Below are 18,718 nucleotides of genomic sequence, written 5' to 3' on the forward strand. Positions count from 1 at the left end.
GTCTGAATGAGATTCTTATTACATAGTTGTCTCTGATCCATATTGATAATTTTTGTGATGACACAGAAAAATAAGATAAGTGACTTCATGGGCAGGGCAGTCTTTTTTGTGCAGGGGGGGGGGGGTAGTCTTAGTAATAGTATCATCCTTTGTTCAATGAACCCCACACTAAACCAGCAAGGGGATATTCCATAGACTAGGGGGGTGGGATTTTCCTTACTTGGTTATAGAAGTACATGTACACACGCACTCATGATTGCTAAATATTGTTAAAAAGTACCTATCCCCCCCCCCCCCCTTCAGATAGCTAGCTCAACACCCTATATTCAAATTAACTGCTAAACCGCGGATCTCAGTCCCCCCCCCCCCCCCCCCCCCCCCCCCTTCACACAGATAGCTGATTTAAATGCAACCTGCATCTTTTGGTGTGAAAACAAAATACAGAAGAAAAAAAATTGTACCCAGAAAATATTGCACATTTCTCTCGGATACTAATGACCAATCACTAGGTTCCCTTACGTTATGAATAATGCATGTCGGTCAGGGCGCCTTGTGATTGGCCAGTTGAGAATTCGCCCACATCGATCAAAAATGGCTACCGTGCACGTGTATTTTGATTTTTCGACGGGAGCGAGAGGTGAGTTTTATCCATTTTTTTCAGGTTTTACAGCCAGAGTTTAGCCAATTTTCGTGTATCACATGCTCCCTTAATCTGTTAAGAAGCCCTAGGGATAATTGGAGTTGGAATTCCGGCTGTAATTTCAGCGTTTGCAAGGGAAATTGTGAGTGTGAACTGATTTACTTGGTGAGGAAAACATGTCACCTATTCAGCATGTGGAGAATTTGCATTTCAGGGGGACGGTACGGGTGGAGGAGGAGGGGGGGGGGGTGTCATTTCAATAAAAACAGCTTCACTTTTGGTTTAACACCTGACGCTGCATTTTTCTTCACATATCATCTCAATGAAGCCAAGGTCAGTCATTGCAAAAATGATAACATGAATCTGTGACTGAAAAACATTTCCAAATTCCAGTTTTGTTTGGAAATACTTAAAAAAAATTCTTGACACTCCATAGACGTTGTCAGTTGTACGCAATTCAGTGCTGAAGTGGCGTCAGGTTGCAACATTCTTTCCTAACTTGGTTACAAAACAACTGTTTTCAGCATGGCTTATTTCAAGTTATTAAGAGACAAAAATAAGAAACGGATGTTGCAACCTGACGCCACTTCAGCAGTTGTGTACAAAGTCTATAGAGAGTCAAGAACATTTTCTCAACAAAATTGGAAATGTTTCTTGAATGGCCAACTCGTGAATAAGGTCCATGGGCCTTATTCATGAGTTGACCATTTTTGTTGAGCTCCCTGCCTGAACGTATTTCATACATGTAAGCATTAACTGTTCAATGCGATGGCGCCAGATAATAGGCCCAGTATTAAGCAGGCACACTGCAACATTATTTTACTGTCTTTTTTTTTTCGATCTGGCTTTAAACATTAGGGCATTTTTAATTACAAATTTAAAGTTATTCATTGAAGCAGACTGGAATTAATTAGGAATTAACTTGCTTTCATTTCTCTTCGCAAGTTTCAAAAATGAAGATTTTACCTCGTTTTCAATTCAATAATATGGCAGACTCGTGAATAAAGGCCCATAGTCTAAGCAGCAACCTGCACCGAGCCCCCTCCCCCTGTTTTTCCCATGCATGTTGCCAAGCTTGCATGATTCCCAAAACTCAGAACTACATCAATTTATACACAAACAATTTATACCTCATTGATACACAAACACTCAGCCAGCCAGGAGGGAGTTCAGTCAGCCTAGAACATTGAGTTTTATTACCATATAAGGTAACATTTTAGTACAGATTTGCATATGCAAATTAAGGACAACTTACAACCAATCACAGGCCTTCATTGGACTTCTCATGTTGCTATGTGCTATTGGAGCTGATGCTGTACTTTTGTGCTGACAATTTTGTTCAATGTTGTTTGTGAGACAGCTGACCTTGTAATTTATTTGTATTTGCACATAATATTTTCACAGTTTGTCCTCCTTTAACCCCACCTTAACCCTAACCTCCTAGTACTTCCTCAGGACTACCCTGCTATATCCAACAGAGTCCAACCGGACTTTCCTGCTCAATCCACTGTGCCTCATTTTCAGTTGTCTGCTGAATCCAACGGAGTCCAACATAGCGTTAAAATGCGGTTCCCCCCTCCCCTCCCCCCCCCCCCCCTCTGGGTACGCCTATGCTGAGCAACTGAGAATGCCATTACAGAACAAATTTCACTGATTGAATACGTCCATTTTGGTTTGCACAAATAAAGTATGGTAACTGTTTGGCAAAAGTCTTCTGCAATTCCCATGGTAAAATAAGAAATATTTTGATTGGAATTTAAATTAATGTCATATTTTTTTCCCCATGTCTCTTTTAGGAAGTCAGCCTGCTTACCAAGGAAGCCGCCCACTATCCTCCCATCTCCAGCAAGTTATTCAGCCAGCAGGCCCTTGGTGTTTGATGAGCATTGCCAGCGATGAAAGTTGTAGTATTACTTAGCATCAGCAGATTAGCGTGCAGCCGTAAAAAACGAAACACTTTATTGGACAGTAATCCATCAGCGAGCAAGATGGCAATGGATTTTGAAAGGACAACAGCAACCAAAATTCTTCAGTTGATTCCTGATGCTGTGTCGAAACACCATGAGTACGTACAGGTAGTCTACAGAACATAACGTAGCACCATACGTGCTGGAAATACACACTGTTCTTCCATTGATCATAATGTTTGTGGCACAGTCGCCTCACTAGGATGAAACATCTGTGACAAAAGCTTCAAGGACTTGGACTGTTTTCAGTTTTTCTGCACCATTTTGGCACCAACCATGACTAGATGTCAAACGAGGCACACATTGAGCTGTGGGTGTGATGAGTTGTGTAATGGATGCAGCAACCAGCCGTTCCTGAGACTAATGACAGGAGACAAGCCCAGAGGTAAGAGAACCACTTAGAATACTCACAGATGCTGATTTTGGTGCTCAAAATGTATTTACTTACATGTACATGTCATTGACAAAGATTTGTTGAAAGCTGGTGTAGATTTAGCTCAAGGCTTGAAGATTTTTGACTGATACATTTGAAAGAAATATTAGACCAGCCAAACAACATATTGTACGATTCCCTTTTCAAATCAATTGAAAATCAGCTGACTAAGGTGAAGTTAAAAAAAAACCATGTGTAGTGGCCCCGCCAGCTTCCTTTTTGTAGGCCGCCTCCTTTTTTTTCCTTTATTTTTTAACGAAAAAATGATACATTTTAAACAGTGACATCATTTTGGCCGCTTTGTCTGTTGCATCTAGCCCATATAGGCCTAAAGCTGGTATGTCATTTCCTGAGTCCAAGAGGCGGCCATTTAAAAAAAAAAAGCTGGCACCCATCTTGGAGGGGGAGTGGGGGGGGGGGGGAAGGGCCTCCTCCTTCCTTTTCTTCAAAAAGGCAGGACGCTAAACATATTTTTTTTTACTTCACCTAATTGGGCTCCAGTACAGGCTTCTAGCCAGGCATACAATAGGATATCGGGCCGATACGCTTCGAAAAAATCCGATACGCTTGAAGTTAACCGATATGATATCGATACGCTTCACATTTTTCGTGACAAAAAAAAACTACCCAAGGTTTTCTCACTACTTGTGTATTAAATGTACTGGTATAAAATAAGATCTGTTGCTGAAACGAATTATCAATTGTTACCTGACTCAAATCATTTTTTTAAACGAACAGTGGAAGCACATCCCACGAAAAGATACCGGAGGTTCGCTACCGAGCGCTGGTGGTATACACTGCCGCGCTGGCCGGCCGGCGGGCCATGCGTGAGCGAACTCTTTCGTTGGAATCCGATGTGATTTGCATGCGTGCCCCGGTCATGCATGCAACACGCACGCTGTATGATCGGACCAAACCATTTTTTGGCAATAAAGGGGTGTACTGTCTTGGGAACAATAATTATAAATACTTCTTATGGAGTCTGAAACATTTCTTTATACGACAGTCAGTTGTTCTACGTCACAATATATTTTTTTTTCTGGAAATGTATTCAAGAAATGACGTAAAACGCAAAACTGGCACTAAATCACCCCTTACGAAATTAATGGATTCGCCCGTGCATCGTGCTAGCTGTTTTTGAAGAAAATACGATCGTGTATTTGATGTTTTGACGTTACTAATCGTTAGTAATCACAACAATTTGTTTAGTTGTGTTGTAAAAAAGGACTTATTTATTCTTGGGACAAAACAAATCAGCATCTGTTGCCACAAAGCAAGATTTGTAGCACTCCAGTCAGACGCCACATGGTGGGTTGCATACTCTCTCAAGTGCTGCGGGAAAATGTTGTCATTCGCCGGCACAGGCTGCCGGGCCATGCGCTAACTCGCTGGCAGCAATTCCTGGTGTTTATTTCTCATTTTCAATGTTCGTATTTCTCGCCAATCATGATCATCTTAGTCGTGCTTTGAATTGTGTTTCTTCATGTTTCCACCACTTTTTTGCAATTTTCCTGTAAAAGCTCCCTATATCATTATGAGTAATGGAAGACAATGAAACTTGAGACCTACATTTTTCCTTATGAAAAAGGATGTTGTTTATAAACAGTTCTCTTATCAATCACTGTTATCAGGGTTTGACAATAATGGCAAAGATTTCATGAAAAGGTAAACTTGACGTAATGAGTGCTTTTTGAAAGACATCTAATGCTGACTACTGTGTTGCATTTTTTTTTGAGAACCCGACCACTCTTTGGATTTGTTGCGATTAATCTTTCTTTCTTTCTTTGAGTGGCCGGCACAACCCGACCTATCTTTGAAATCGTTCGTATTAATCTTTGGTGTGTGTTTTTTTTTCCGGACAATACTTCTCCGTGGGTTTTCTCCTAGACGGTTTATAATAGGAACTTGTAACTTTCAATATATAATGACCCTCATTCCAAGTGGTGTATGTTACTCTGACATCACGATGACGTCATCGGGTGTCAAATTACAAGCAATTTTTGGTCAAAATATGACAATTTTCCGTCAATTATAACACATGAACAAAATGAACGATCACGTTCATACTTTGTGATCTGATGGACAATATCTTGATAAACATTTTTGATTATAAAGTCAAAGTCGTTGACCTTTCCTTCCGGGGCTACCAGAAGGTCAAAGTTAGGTGAATTCAAAATGAAGACGTTAGTTTGGAATCAAAACAAAGCAAAATTTCTTCCGAACGGTTTATGGTATGATCATAAAACATAGTGTAAACTTGTACCATGCTATGAAGATGCTATATAGATTTTGTTACGTCATCATGACATCATCAGGTTCAAATTACAAGCGATTTAAGGGCAAATTTGGACAAAATAGTTTGCACTATATCTTATGAACTAAATAGAGTATCGTGTTCATTTTTTCGTGAGGTTGTAGACTATGCCGTGAGAAACATTTCTTGTTCTCGGACACAAAACAGCTTGACCTTTACTTCCGGTGTTACCGGAAGTGCAATGAAAACTGAATATAACGCAAAAGCGGAAGCATTTTACTACAGACATATATATTATGCAAGTGTTTAGTGAGAAATGCAAGTCGCAAAAAACAGTGTGATGATGTCATAATCCGAAAGGGCGCCCCCTAGCGGCACATAAAATTGTGTTTGTTTTCTTTAATCTGAAAAACATCTGTTCCAATTTTACCAAATCGCCCCTAGATATTCTTTGATCAACCACAGATAACTTAGCAAGGTTTCAAATTCATGACGTCATCATACCGGAAAGTAACGTCGATGAGAATTTGAAAATGATCATATTTTAAATTGAATTCTATCATTTGATCCATGTCGTATATATCTTCGTTCCCCAAATAACGATACCATAACAATTAATGTTAACCTTTTGCTTCCAAATACTAGTGACGTCATGAAACCGGAAGTTAGGTGTTATAAATACATACAGTTATATTTTCCATATTTGCATACGTTATTTAACTTCACAATAATCATTTATCCACTCCAAACTAAATCAGTATTCATTTCCCATTTTTATGCCCCGCAGCGAAGCCGAAGGGGCATACTGTTTTCGCCTTGTCCTTCCGTGGGTGGGTGGGTGCGTGGGTGGGTGGGTGTGTAACTTGAGAAATACTTTACATGTGATTAATTCATATAAAACCTACAGAAGACACTAATGCTGTCAATGAACGTTCCATGTGACCAAGGTACATGTACATTTGTAAGTTGATGTTAAAAGAGTGGTGTTATGTCATGGGAATAGTCACGGTTGCGGGGCATTTGTGTTTGTAAACACACCTGACTTGTTTTAATAATGACGTCATCAAGCCACAAATAACTCGTATGTGTACATAAAATGTTTACGGAAATGTACATGTAGCACACCGTTAAAGATGCATTTCGCAACAAAACAATTTATTGTGATGGAAAGGATTTAATTTCGTGATCCTTTGTTGTTACATAAACATAATCATAACTTAACTCGGCAGTGTTTCATGTACAAATTGCCTGCCTGACCACTCTGCGTTTGTAACAACAAACGCGAACCTCTAGTTGAGTGGTCGGGCACAACCCGACCACTCTCTGTTATTGTTCTGATAAATCTTTATTTTTTTTCCGGACAATACTTCTCCGCGGCTTTTCTCCTAAACGGTTCATGATATGAACTTGTAACTTTCAATATATATCGACCCTCATCCCTAGTGGTGCATATTACTCTGACGTCATGATGACGTCATCGGGTGTCAAATTACAAGCAATTTTAGCTGAAAAAGTGACCAATTGCTTTCATCTATAACTCTTGATCAAAATCATCAATAGTGTTTGTATTCTGCTATCAGATAGACCATGAATTGATAAACATTTTTTATTGTGTACGTGAACTCGCTTGACCTTTACTTCCGGGTCTACCGGAAGGTCAAAGTAAGGTGAATTCACTAAATGAAGACTTTAGCCTGAAATCAAAACAAAGCAGAATTTCTTCCGAACGGTTTACGGTATGATCCAGAAACCTAGTGTCAACTTGTACCATGTAACGAAGATGTTATAAATGTTATGTCATCATGACGTCATCAGGTATCAAATTACAAGCTATTTCAGGGTAAATTCTAACAAAATAGTTTCTGCCATATCTTTCGAACTAAATTGAGTATCGTGTTCGTTTTTTCGTAAGGTTGTAGACTATGCCATGAGAAACATTTCTTGTCCCCGGGCATAAAACCGCTTGACCTTCACTTCCGGTGTTACTGGAAGTGCAATGAAATCCGAATATAATTCAAAGGCGAAAGCATTTTACTACACATATATCATTTTGATAACTGGTGTTAAGTGATGAATGCCAGACAAAAAAAAAGCATTGTGATGACGTCACCTTTCGAAAGGGCGCCCCTAGCGGCACATAAAACAGTGTTTGCTTTCTATAATTTGAAAATCATCCATTCAAATTTTACTAAATCAGCCTTTGATATTCTTTCATGAACTACAAATAAGTTGGCAAGGTTTCAAATTCATGAGGTCATCAGACCGGAAATACCTTTTATGAGAATTTGAAAACAACTAATTTTAAATTTAATTTATATCGATCCATGTCGTATATCTTCGTAGCCCAAATAATGATATCCATTATAATGTTCACTTTTTGCTTCCAAATACTTTGACGTCATAAAACCGGAAGTTAAGTGTTATGAATGCAAGCACTTATGTTTTCCATATTTTCATACGTTATTTAACTTCCTAATGAACATCTATCCATTCCGAACTAAATCAGTATTCACTTCCCGTTTTGAATAATGTCGTCATCCAGCAAGAAATAACTTGTTTGTGTACATAATTATTATGTTTACTGAATTTTATCACAATATTATTGATTGTACTGGAAAGGATTTAATTTTGTTATCCTTTGTTCTTACATAAAAATATTTATAACTGAACTCGGCAGTGTTTAATGAAAAAAATGCCTGCCCGACCACTCTGCGTTTGTAACAACAAACGCGAACCTCTAGTAAATCTATATTTTTTTTCCGGACAATACTTCTCCGCGTTTTTTCTCCTAAACGGTCCATGATATGAACCTGTAACTTTCAATATATATCGACCCTCATCCCTAGTGGTGCATATTACTCTGACGCCATGATGACGTCATCGGGTGTCAAATTACAAGTGATTTCAGCTGAAAAAGTGATCAATTACTTTCACCTACATGTATAACTCTTGAACAAAATAACCAATGATGTTTTTATTCCGTAATCGGATAGACCATGAATTGATAAACATTTTTTGTTGTGTACGTGAACTCGTTTGACCGTTACTTCCGGGTCTACCGGAAGGTCAAAGTTAGGTGAATTTAAAATGAAGACTTTAGCCTGAAATCAAAACAAAGCAGAATTTCTTCCTAACCGTTCACGGTATGACCCCGAAACCTATTGTGAACTTGTACCATGCTACGAAGATGCTATAGATTTTGTTACGTCATCATGACGTCATCAGGGATCAAATTACAAGTGATTTCAGGGCAAATTTTGACAAAATAGTTTGTGCTATATCTTTTGAACTAAATGGAGTAACGTGTTCATTTTTTCGTGAGGTTGTAGACTATGCTGTTAGAAACAATTCTTGTCCCTGGACGCAAACCGCTTGACCTTTACTTCCGGTGTTACCGGAAGTGCAATAAAAACCGAGTATAACTCAAAAGGGGAAGCATTTTACTACACACATATATTTATGAAAGTGTTTGAGGAATGCCAGACACAAAACAGTGTGATGACGTCATCTTTCAAAAGGGCGCCCCCTAGCGGCATATTAATAAGGGTTTGCTTTCTTAATTTGAAAACCATCCGTTAAAATTTCACAAAATCGACCCTTGATATTCTTTGATTAACCACAGATAATTTGGCAAGGTTTCAAATTTATGACGTCATTATACTGGAAGTTACTTCTATGAGAATTTGAAAACTATTTTAAATATAATTCTATCATTTGATTCATGTTGTATATCTTCGTAGCCCAAATAACGATATCCTTTACAATGTTTACCTTTTGCTTCCGAATACTGTGACGTCATCAAACCGGAGTTAGGTGTTATGAATACATACAGTTATATTTTCCATATTTTCATACGTTATTCAACTTCACAACGAATATTTATCCACTCCGAACGAAATCAGTATTCACTTCCCGTTTTTGAATAATGACGTCATTAAGCCAGAAATAACTTGAATGTTTACTCAAATTTATCACACCGTTAAAGATGCATTTTTGAAACAAAATAATTGATTGTACTGGAACGGATTTAATTTGTGATCCTTGTTCTTACAAAAACATATTCATTACTCAACTCGGCAGTGTTTAATTAACAAATTGCCTGCGTTTGTAACAACAAACGCGAACCTGTAGTTTTTATTTTTCGACTAATATTGTTAACAAGGGCAATAACAACATCGATCTCTTTGTTAGTCCGTTGTCATTACCAGGCTTCTAGCCAGGCAAACAATAGGATATCGGGCTGCTACCCTTCGAAAAAAAATCCGATACGCTTGAAGTTAACCGATATGATATCGATACGCTTCACATTTTCCGTGACAAAAAAAAACTACCCAAGGTTTTCTCACTACTTGTGTATTAAATGTACTGGTATAAAATAAGATCTGTTGCTGAAATGAATTATCAATTGTTACCTGAGGCAAATCATTTTTTTAAACGAACAGTGGAAGCACATCCCACGAAAAGATACCGAGGTTCGCTACCGAGCGCTGGCGGTATACACTGCCGCGCTGGCCGGCCAGTGGGCCATGTGTACGTACGCGTGTGAGAGCAAACTCTTTCGTTGGAGTCCGATGTGATTGCATGCGTGCCCCGGACACGCATGCAACATGCACACTGTATGATCGGACCAAACCATTTTTTGGTAATAAAGGGGTGTATTGTCTTGGGAACAATAATTATCAATATTTCCATAGAAGAAAAGAAAACTAGTACTTTTTATAGAGTCTGTATACGACAGTCAGTTGTTCTACATGTACGTCACAATATATGGAAATGTATTCAAGAAACGACGTAAAATGCAAAACCGGCACTAAATCACCCCTTACGAAATTAATGGATTCGCCCGTGCATCGTGCTAGCTGTTTTTTGAAGAAAGTACGATCGTATATTCAGTGTTCTCCAACATGTAAAACAAACCTGGCGCCCCGCCATGTTTTCTGCGGCGCCCGCCATGTATTAGAAGTCACCGCCAAGCTTTAAAATCCAGCCGCCAGGTTTAATTTTTTTGACTCTAAACATAGGCTTCGGGGCCAAGGCTAACTTTTATTGCATGTTGTATTCCATGAACTTCAGTTGTAGATTATGAGGCCTATTTTTCAAAAGAAACCATTATTTTTACAAATTCGCTTCGTGATATAACTACTTCGCAATTCGATGTCACGGTGACTATAATCATATGTGCGTAAACCCAGCCCAATGCGGCGATGACTGGTTCCCTCCGCGCCAATTTAGAAGACATGATGAAAATGCGGTAACGAGTCTGTGCACACCTACGTGATCATAGTAGCATGGCTCTGCATTGCAAGTATGTGCACTGTCAACTGGTCGGATCCGACATCGTAAAAATGCCAAGAAAACACCAATGGAGAAAGAACATTTTTTGCAAGTTAATTCACAGAATTGATCTAGGTTGTCTGTGTATGTATTTTCCGTGTTCAAGAGTTCATTTTGAGATCTCACTACTCGTAATTGGAGTGATACAATGCAGCGTGTTTCCCGAAATTTTCGACCGTTAAACGGGGTCTGTTGGCCGCGGGCCACACATGCACAGTGCATCACACACTTCGGAGTTTTGGCCAGCTTCCCGTCTTGACTAGCGTTGTGCATATGATACGAACGACCTGAATTTTCCATTCTTTTTTAAAGAATTATAGAACGTAAATATATTGACATTAATTAAGGTAGTTTTTATTCACTTTTTGTGGCCATTTTGTGTATAGCTTTCGTAGTGCAATGGAAATAGTTCAGGCTAAAACTATTATGTCCAGTAATAAATTGCACCCCCTTACCGTGGTTGTTAACTTTGAGAAAATAATAAACTCTATGAATCAAAAATGATCAATTATGCTCCAACCTTGTAATCAGATAGACTATAAATTGATAAACATTTTTTGTCTGTACGTAAACTCGCTTGACCTTTACTTCCGGGTCTACCGGAGGGTCAAAGTTCGGTGAATTCAAAATGAAGACATTAGCCTGAAATCGAAAAAAAAGCACAATTTCTTCCGAACGGTTTACGGTATGATCATAAAACCTAGTGTGAACTTGTACCATGTTACGAAAATTTTATAAATGTTGTTACGTCATCATGACGTCATCAGGTATCGAATTACAAGCGATTTGATTGCACGATTTGACAAAATACTTTGACCTATATCTATTGAACTAAATAGAGTATCGTGTTCGTTTTTTCGTGAGGTTGTAGACGGTGCCTTGAACAACATTTCTTATTCCCGGGCACAAAACTGCTTGACCTTTACTTCCGGTGTTACCGGAAGTGCAATAGAAACTGAATCTAACTCTAAAACGGAAGCATTTTACTACAGACAAATATATTATGGAAGAGTTAAGTGAGGAATGCCAATCACAAAAAACATAATTTGACGTCATCCCACTAAAGGGCACCCTCTAGCAGCACATTGAAAACCGTTTAATCTTTTAAAATGTTACAACCCTCAATCAAATTTTTACCATATATTGCCCCTATATATCCCCTTATGCAACCACAAATGAATTTGCAAGGTTTCATAATCATGACATCATCAGACCGGAAGTTACTGTAGGGAGAATTCAACAATGATCATTTTATTTTGAATTTAAATCCATCGCTTGATCTCTGTCTCATGACTTTTTTGCCCCCCAAAAATGACATCTGTTACACTTAATATTGACCTTTTGCTTCCAAATACTGTGACGTCATCAAACCGGAAGTTATCTGTTATTATTACATACACTTAATTTCCATATTTCCATGCGTTATTTTTACTAAATAATAAACAAGTGTCCTCCCTTCCCTATTTTGACTGATGACGCCATCAAACCGGAAATAACTTACGTGTTGCTAACTGTTAACTGAAATTTATGATACCTTAAAAAAACACATTCTTTTTATACAAAATAATTGGTACTGGAAATGTTGAAGTTTTTGGTCCTTTTTTTCTGACATAAACATATTCATAACTTAATTGGAAAATGTCGAATGAAATGCTTGTCTACCCGACCACTCTGCGTTTGTAACAACAAACGCGACCCTCTAGTTTTACTTGTAATTGAAATAATTTTAAAAAAAAAACACCCAAAATTCAACAGGCCCACTTTCTGCAGCATTCTGTAACTTAGGGGTTTCGCTCTTTTTCCGATCATAAAATATGCTTCCAAATGGCCTTAGATTGCACCACAGAGCATCTAGAATGTCAAAAAAATTCGGGGCCCTTGAGCGGGCCCCGCACCCCACACCGTAAGGGCTTCGCGCTCGCAGGATCCTTCGCCGCTAGCCCCTATCCTTTAAATTCATCCTGGCTAGAACCCTGCTCCAGTACACAATCTTATACTATCTGAGTTTAACCTTTTGCATAGGAATTATTTAATTTGCTTTGGATTTGGAACTACGATGTAATTGAAGACAGTTTTAGTCTTTGCAAGTACAATTATGATGTCATCCAAGGCCTGCCAGAGCATGCCATTAGGGCAATTCCACACCAAAGTGGACATGACACCAAAAAATTCAAATACATGTGACTTAAACAAATTTGGCATCAAATGAAAGCTAAAAGTCTATATTTTCAAGATTTGAAGTCGGAATTTTATTTTTTATACATTTCGGTACCAAAAAATAGGATTATGTAATAATCCTGTTTTAATCCTAAAAATGTGATTAATAGTGATATGAAAGTATTCTACCAAAACACACACAAAAATATGTACTAATGCCATCAGTTTCTGTCATGAGAAAGTACTGGTCTTGAAAAACCGACTAAAACTTGTTTTTAACATTTTGCGTAATTTGCTTCGCTTCAGTGACTTCTAATATTTCAGCCTTCGAAAATGTCCTTCCGTTACCGAAAAAATACATATTTTTAATTTATTTTTAAAACTTGCAGTATGAATGCATTGAAAGTTATTGTGTAAAGCAAGTTTAGGTAGGCCTTCAATATGACATTATAACTGACACTGCTGTACTTCTCGTTTTTTAATTACAATTAATTAAATCACGTCCTTCCGTTACCAAATTGGTAACGGAAGGACGGTAACGGAAGGACAAATCGTATTTTTATCAAATGTTACGACATTTGCGCTCATGTTTGAAAAATGAAAATCACTGCAAATACATGCATGTATAATGAGCATTGAAAGGACATTCATGTGACCCACCTTCACAAAAGCGGGATAAGCAGGGCAAGGTGTTTATTACAAAGGAAAGCACAGGCATGTACAACATGTACAATGTACATGTGAATACATTTATATGCTGACGTACCAGTACTTGTATGTATGGAGTTGTTGCAGAAAATCAAATCATAAAGTTGCTGCCATCACCATTCATGGACAATAGAGAAAGATACAAATTCTGTGAAGCCATTCCAGAAGCAGATTAAGTCAAAAATGAGATGGCAGAAAGTACCGGTACTTTGGGGCACTTTCATTCAATTTACATGTGTAAGACATGTGAGGTGCAATCTTTGACAAATTATGCCCAAGTTAACAATTTCAGTTTGGATGTTTGTAAATTAATTGTTACTACTCTAAATCATTGTAATTTGATTTCAAACAATGATTTTAGAGTTCAATTAAAAGCAACACCTAACTGAAGCAATCAGTTCTACCGGTAGATGTTTTTACCTTAAATGTACATGTAGGCTGGTCGCCCCCCCCCCCCCCCCCCACTCTTTAGGTAAACCACTGAACCTACCGGTATTATTATTAAAAGTTGTTGGTGAACATGTCACCAATATACTCAAGTGCTCAAAAACTGTGTATTTAAACTTTTAAGGATTGAGGTGACGGGTTTGAAGTCCATTTCTGTAGTTGTCTTGTGTTCGTGAATTATGTGTTTTGGGTGGTTTTCGTTTTTCTTTTGTTATCATTAATTAGCAGGCTTCTATCTTTATCTCAATAGTTTCTTGGGTATAATTATTTATGCCAGGTCTGCATATTGTTGGTTTCTCATTCAGTTACACATTTCAGCAATTTGTTTCACTTGTATAATTAGTGTAAATTCACATTTTGTTCATGCTATAATTGAGTAAACCTTTTGTCCTTCCGTTACCGTCCTTCCGTTACCAAATCATAATCTGCTTAAAACGTTGTAATTATATTACCGAAACACTTACAGTCAAATGAAAGGCGGTATAGTATAGATAAAGCTTCAGGGATTCCATTTCTTACCTTTAAAATATAATTGCCCCATAAAATTCACAGAGTTTACGCAAAATGCGAGTAAGTTGGAAAACCCTTGTCCGTTTTACCGTCCTTCCGTTACCGACCTCATTAATATTCATAATTCATAAACGGGAGGCATTCATGCCCCCCAAAAGTGTGGAAAATGAAAGTAGCATTATAGCAATACAATTGTGACATTTGTTTGCTGTAACTATGAACAGTGTCTGTGATACACACATTTGAAATTTTGTTTAATGAGTGAAAACGTCCTTCCGTTACCGTGGAATTGCCCATTAGTCTTATTTTTCCCTGATTTTATCAAAATCCCCAGACCGGTAAGAATCAACAGAGGTAAAGATTAAGGACTCTGTTGATCCCAACCACTGTTCCTAAAGAGTGCTACATACATTTTGTACATATAGAAGTTTGTACATGTAGATTCGTAAAGGGTTTGAGCAAAATGCTATGGTGGTTTTTTTTAAAAGACGATGAAAACAAACATAGGTCTTTAGAATCACCAATTTAACCAATTTTATTCATTCTCTTTGTTCACTACCTTACATTGAACCTACCTCTGCAGCTTCGTTTTTTCTTATGTTTTATTTTCTGTGTTTGTGACTTGTTGCAAATCACTGTGCCTGTGCTGGGCAGGCTATTCCTGTATCCACATAAAGTGAGCGGAGGTGAACCTTTTTTCTTGAGTTCAACCCCTGAAAACAAGTTGGTGAATTCATGCAGAAAATATACAGTTTAAAAACAGCATGAGATACATGGAACATGGTCTTGACAAAAGCTTTCTGTTTGTTTTCTCTTGTTAGGGTGTTCTGCGAACTTCCCCCTTTGACAAGACTGCTGGAAACAGGTTACACTCCAATCATCAACCTGGTTCATCTCATCAGGCTCTGCCTGGCATCATCATGTGGAACATTTCACAGAGAGATACCGACTATAGAATAAACACATTATTCATTTCTCCAATGGGGTCGACCATGGACTTCCTCCATTCAAGAGACAGCTGGAGACAGGTTTTACCCCAATCACGGACTCAGTTCTGTCATCTCGTCAGGCTCTGCTTGCATCATCATGTGGAACTTTTGCTGATGTATCTCTCAGGACATTGCACAGGACATGAGTTACTGACTATAGAAACAAACTGTTGGTACATTTGTGGATGGTGAGCCTGGAGCATAGTCTACAAGGCTACTCGTGTCAAATTCAAATGCTGTTGGTAGACTCTGTGACTCACCCTGCCATGAATCACTGAAACCGCTCAGGAGTGCTTCTGATTCATTGTGAACTCTGTGGATATGCTTCCCATCTGAACATTTTACAGACTGAACCATACGTGCATGTGCACTCCAAGAAGCTACAAGCTAATCCTGCAAGAAGTGTACTTCAGCCCTGGATATCTTGACTTTGCAATGGATTGTGTACCAGAGTGCTCCAATATTGACTGAAATTGCCAAGGACTTGAACGGCTGATGCACAATTTAACTTGAAAGTCGCAGAGAACCAAGTTTAGAAAATTGGGTTGGGATATAATCAGTGGCGTAGCTCTTTTTTTCCTTCATGGAAGTAAAAACTATTAGCGCTCAAAACTCAATATTTAACCATTTCGGATAGAAATGTCTTGAATGTAAGCCTCTAGTTCCATCTAGAAAAAAATTCAAAGTTGACCAAACCAAGATCTTGTTGATTTTTTTTTTGAAAAGGAGTCATCACAAAAAAAATTGTTTTTTTTTCAGTGGCTAGGTTCACGTTGGATGTCACTTGTGATACATGGTGAGAATCAATCATTCTTGGTTCGCATTAAGTTTCCACCTTACAATGTGTGTAGTTGGCATTTTGCATTCTCATCTTTGTAATCAAAGCTACGCCACTGAAAAAAAAGGGTTGAGGGTGGGAATCGGGTGAGAGTAACAAGTCCATTTTGATGACGGAGCTCTTAAAGGTCGTAGCTACTTTTTTGTCAGCAAAGTGGTCTAAAACGTATTCATCTAAGATCAAGAGGTACACAGGCAGACAAAAATTGTCAATCACTTTTGAATGGTTTAACTGTTCAAGGACCTTTTAATAGGGGTGTAAAATATCAGCTTTTTAGCTGATTTCGGCATTTTTGTTTTGGATTTCAGCATTTTTCCTCACTTGCTGTGTACAGAAGTATAGGAGATTTCCACAGTTCATCATTTTATGCCTTTTTCAGCTGTTTACAGCTTCTTTTTTTATCATCGGTCACTCACACTCCTGTACTAAGCTGACAATTGCAAATGGGTGAAACATCAAGGCATCTAATATTGTTTTCAGCTCTTCGTCAGAATGGACTTGAACATTTGTAACCAGTCCTCACGTGTAGCCAGTCTATAAAGATTGAAGATAAAAGGCAATATATTCAAAAAGGATAACCAAGAGAAAGTCGGTACTATTTTCTGAAATTCAACCTTTGAAACTCGGAACATCTTGTAATTGTGCATAGAGAATCAATGAGTATTGACAGCAATACAAAATCATGTTATTTTGGCTTATTGCTTGGGGTTCAAAAGCATGTCATTTTTGCTCAAATATACCTTGTTTTAATTTTATCCAAAACAGCAAAGCACTTTTTTTTTAATCGTGAGGGAAAGTTCATCTGATCCGAAAAAATGCACACTTTTCGTTGATGTGTATTTCAAGTTTGACTGCAAGCGCACTTTTCTCACTGAAAAATGTACATGTCATATAATGCATTATAATGTGAGGGCTGGTTACATCATTTATTTACATGTAATTTGATTTTAAATTCAGTGCCTGAATGGTAAATGCTTTAAAGCCAGGTGCATGATGGGTAATTGACGTCACTTCCAAGTGAACACACTTAAGACAAAATATTTTCCTATTGAAAGTCTCTTGAAATTGAAGATTTTTTCGTTTTTTCCCCTGAAATGGCGATACGTTCAATTTTAACTCAAGCATTGAAATCACCTTAAAAAATTTAAAATAATTGAAAAAAATCAAAGTAATTTGCTTCTTTGGACAACAAAAAGTCAGTTTGTGAATCCTATTGCGGTCAGTTTAAGACATTTGCTAGGTCAGTGCAAAGTACGTCTTTTGTTGGTGTTAAATTTTATTTGGCTAAATGTACTACAAAAAAAGTACATGTAATCTTCATATTAAAGTTTTTACCCATCTTGCACCTGGTTTGAAATGTACGTGTATTATCAGCCCTGATGCTCAGGAATTTGAATTAGAGTTCAAAAAGTCTAATGCTGAAAACAGCTGATCGCATTTGGAAACAGTGTACAAGAAATGTAAGATTTCCATCAGATCATTCAACCCATGCAAAACAAGCATGGCTATATATTAATCACAGGCTGCTACATGGAGTTTGAAAAACTTGGCGTGTCTTTTGCTTTAATACTGCATTGATGAGTTCAATTTTGGTGATTTTGCCGCGTTGAAACTTTTCTTCATTTAAAATCAAAAGTTTAAAAATATAGTATTCTGGTCAAAGTAAGCGCAGGCACAATTGTATCTCAGTGCTGATTATACATGTACTTGCAACATTTATTTTGGAAAAATCAATTGATTAACCTTTTTTGCATTATTGTCTTTTACCATCAGGCACTGTAAATAAAAACCAATAAAGCCCAGCCACATGCAGGCCCTCCTGGTGCGTGCACGTGTGTCCCCTGCCCGCAGACGCTGACAGGTTGGTGGTTGCCCGCTATCTGCATCGGCTTGTGAATTGACTGTTGGTGATGTATGCAGCTCCCTCGAAATCTTGCACCCTGGGTGATTGTGGATACCTCGGAAGACTGCAACATGGTAAGGATCCTTTAAACTTTGGCAATTGGTTAGTTTGTCTACAAAGCAGATGTACATGTCCACTACTCCAGGAATGGCAACTCAAGAGAACACTTCTGTACCTACTCCGATATTGCTCACTTGACATTCAGAGAGTTCCTTGGGCATCATGTTCTGAGATCCATGAAAATAAAAGATTTTCAAATGGTGAATTTTGTAGGTTTTCTTGGATATTTTATAGTGTCGTATGATACTAGGGCAATTGTGTTGGTCTTATTTATTGTGAAAATCTCCAGAGTAACTCTTAAATCAATGCTGTTCCATTGTTATTTACACATTTCATTGCTGGTTCTCTAATAAAGCCACCAGAGGTGGTGAAACAAATATATTCTCAATTTGAAGCAGCAAAATTTAGGCTGAAAGCAAAGAATAATATAGGTTTACTGTTTAAAAAAATTGATTTAGCACTTGCAAAGTTTGGCAAT

At 37.9% G+C, this 18,718-nt stretch overlaps 1 long non-coding RNA gene across 1 annotated transcript; it reads left to right on the forward strand.

Annotated features, from left to right (window-relative positions):
• Positions 1–2,441: 2,441 nt before the first annotated feature.
• Positions 2,442–18,299, forward strand: LOC119728298. The gene is made up of 2 exons (XR_005271034.1): positions 2,442–2,992; positions 15,272–18,299. It is a non-coding gene; the product is annotated as an uncharacterized LOC119728298 (long non-coding RNA).
• Positions 18,300–18,718: the final 419 nt, after the last annotated feature.

This window comes from Patiria miniata, unplaced genomic scaffold (assembly GCF_015706575.1).
Source record: "Patiria miniata isolate m_02_andy unplaced genomic scaffold, ASM1570657v1 HiC_scaffold_20, whole genome shotgun sequence".
NCBI lineage: Eukaryota > Metazoa > Echinodermata > Asteroidea > Valvatida > Asterinidae > Patiria > Patiria miniata.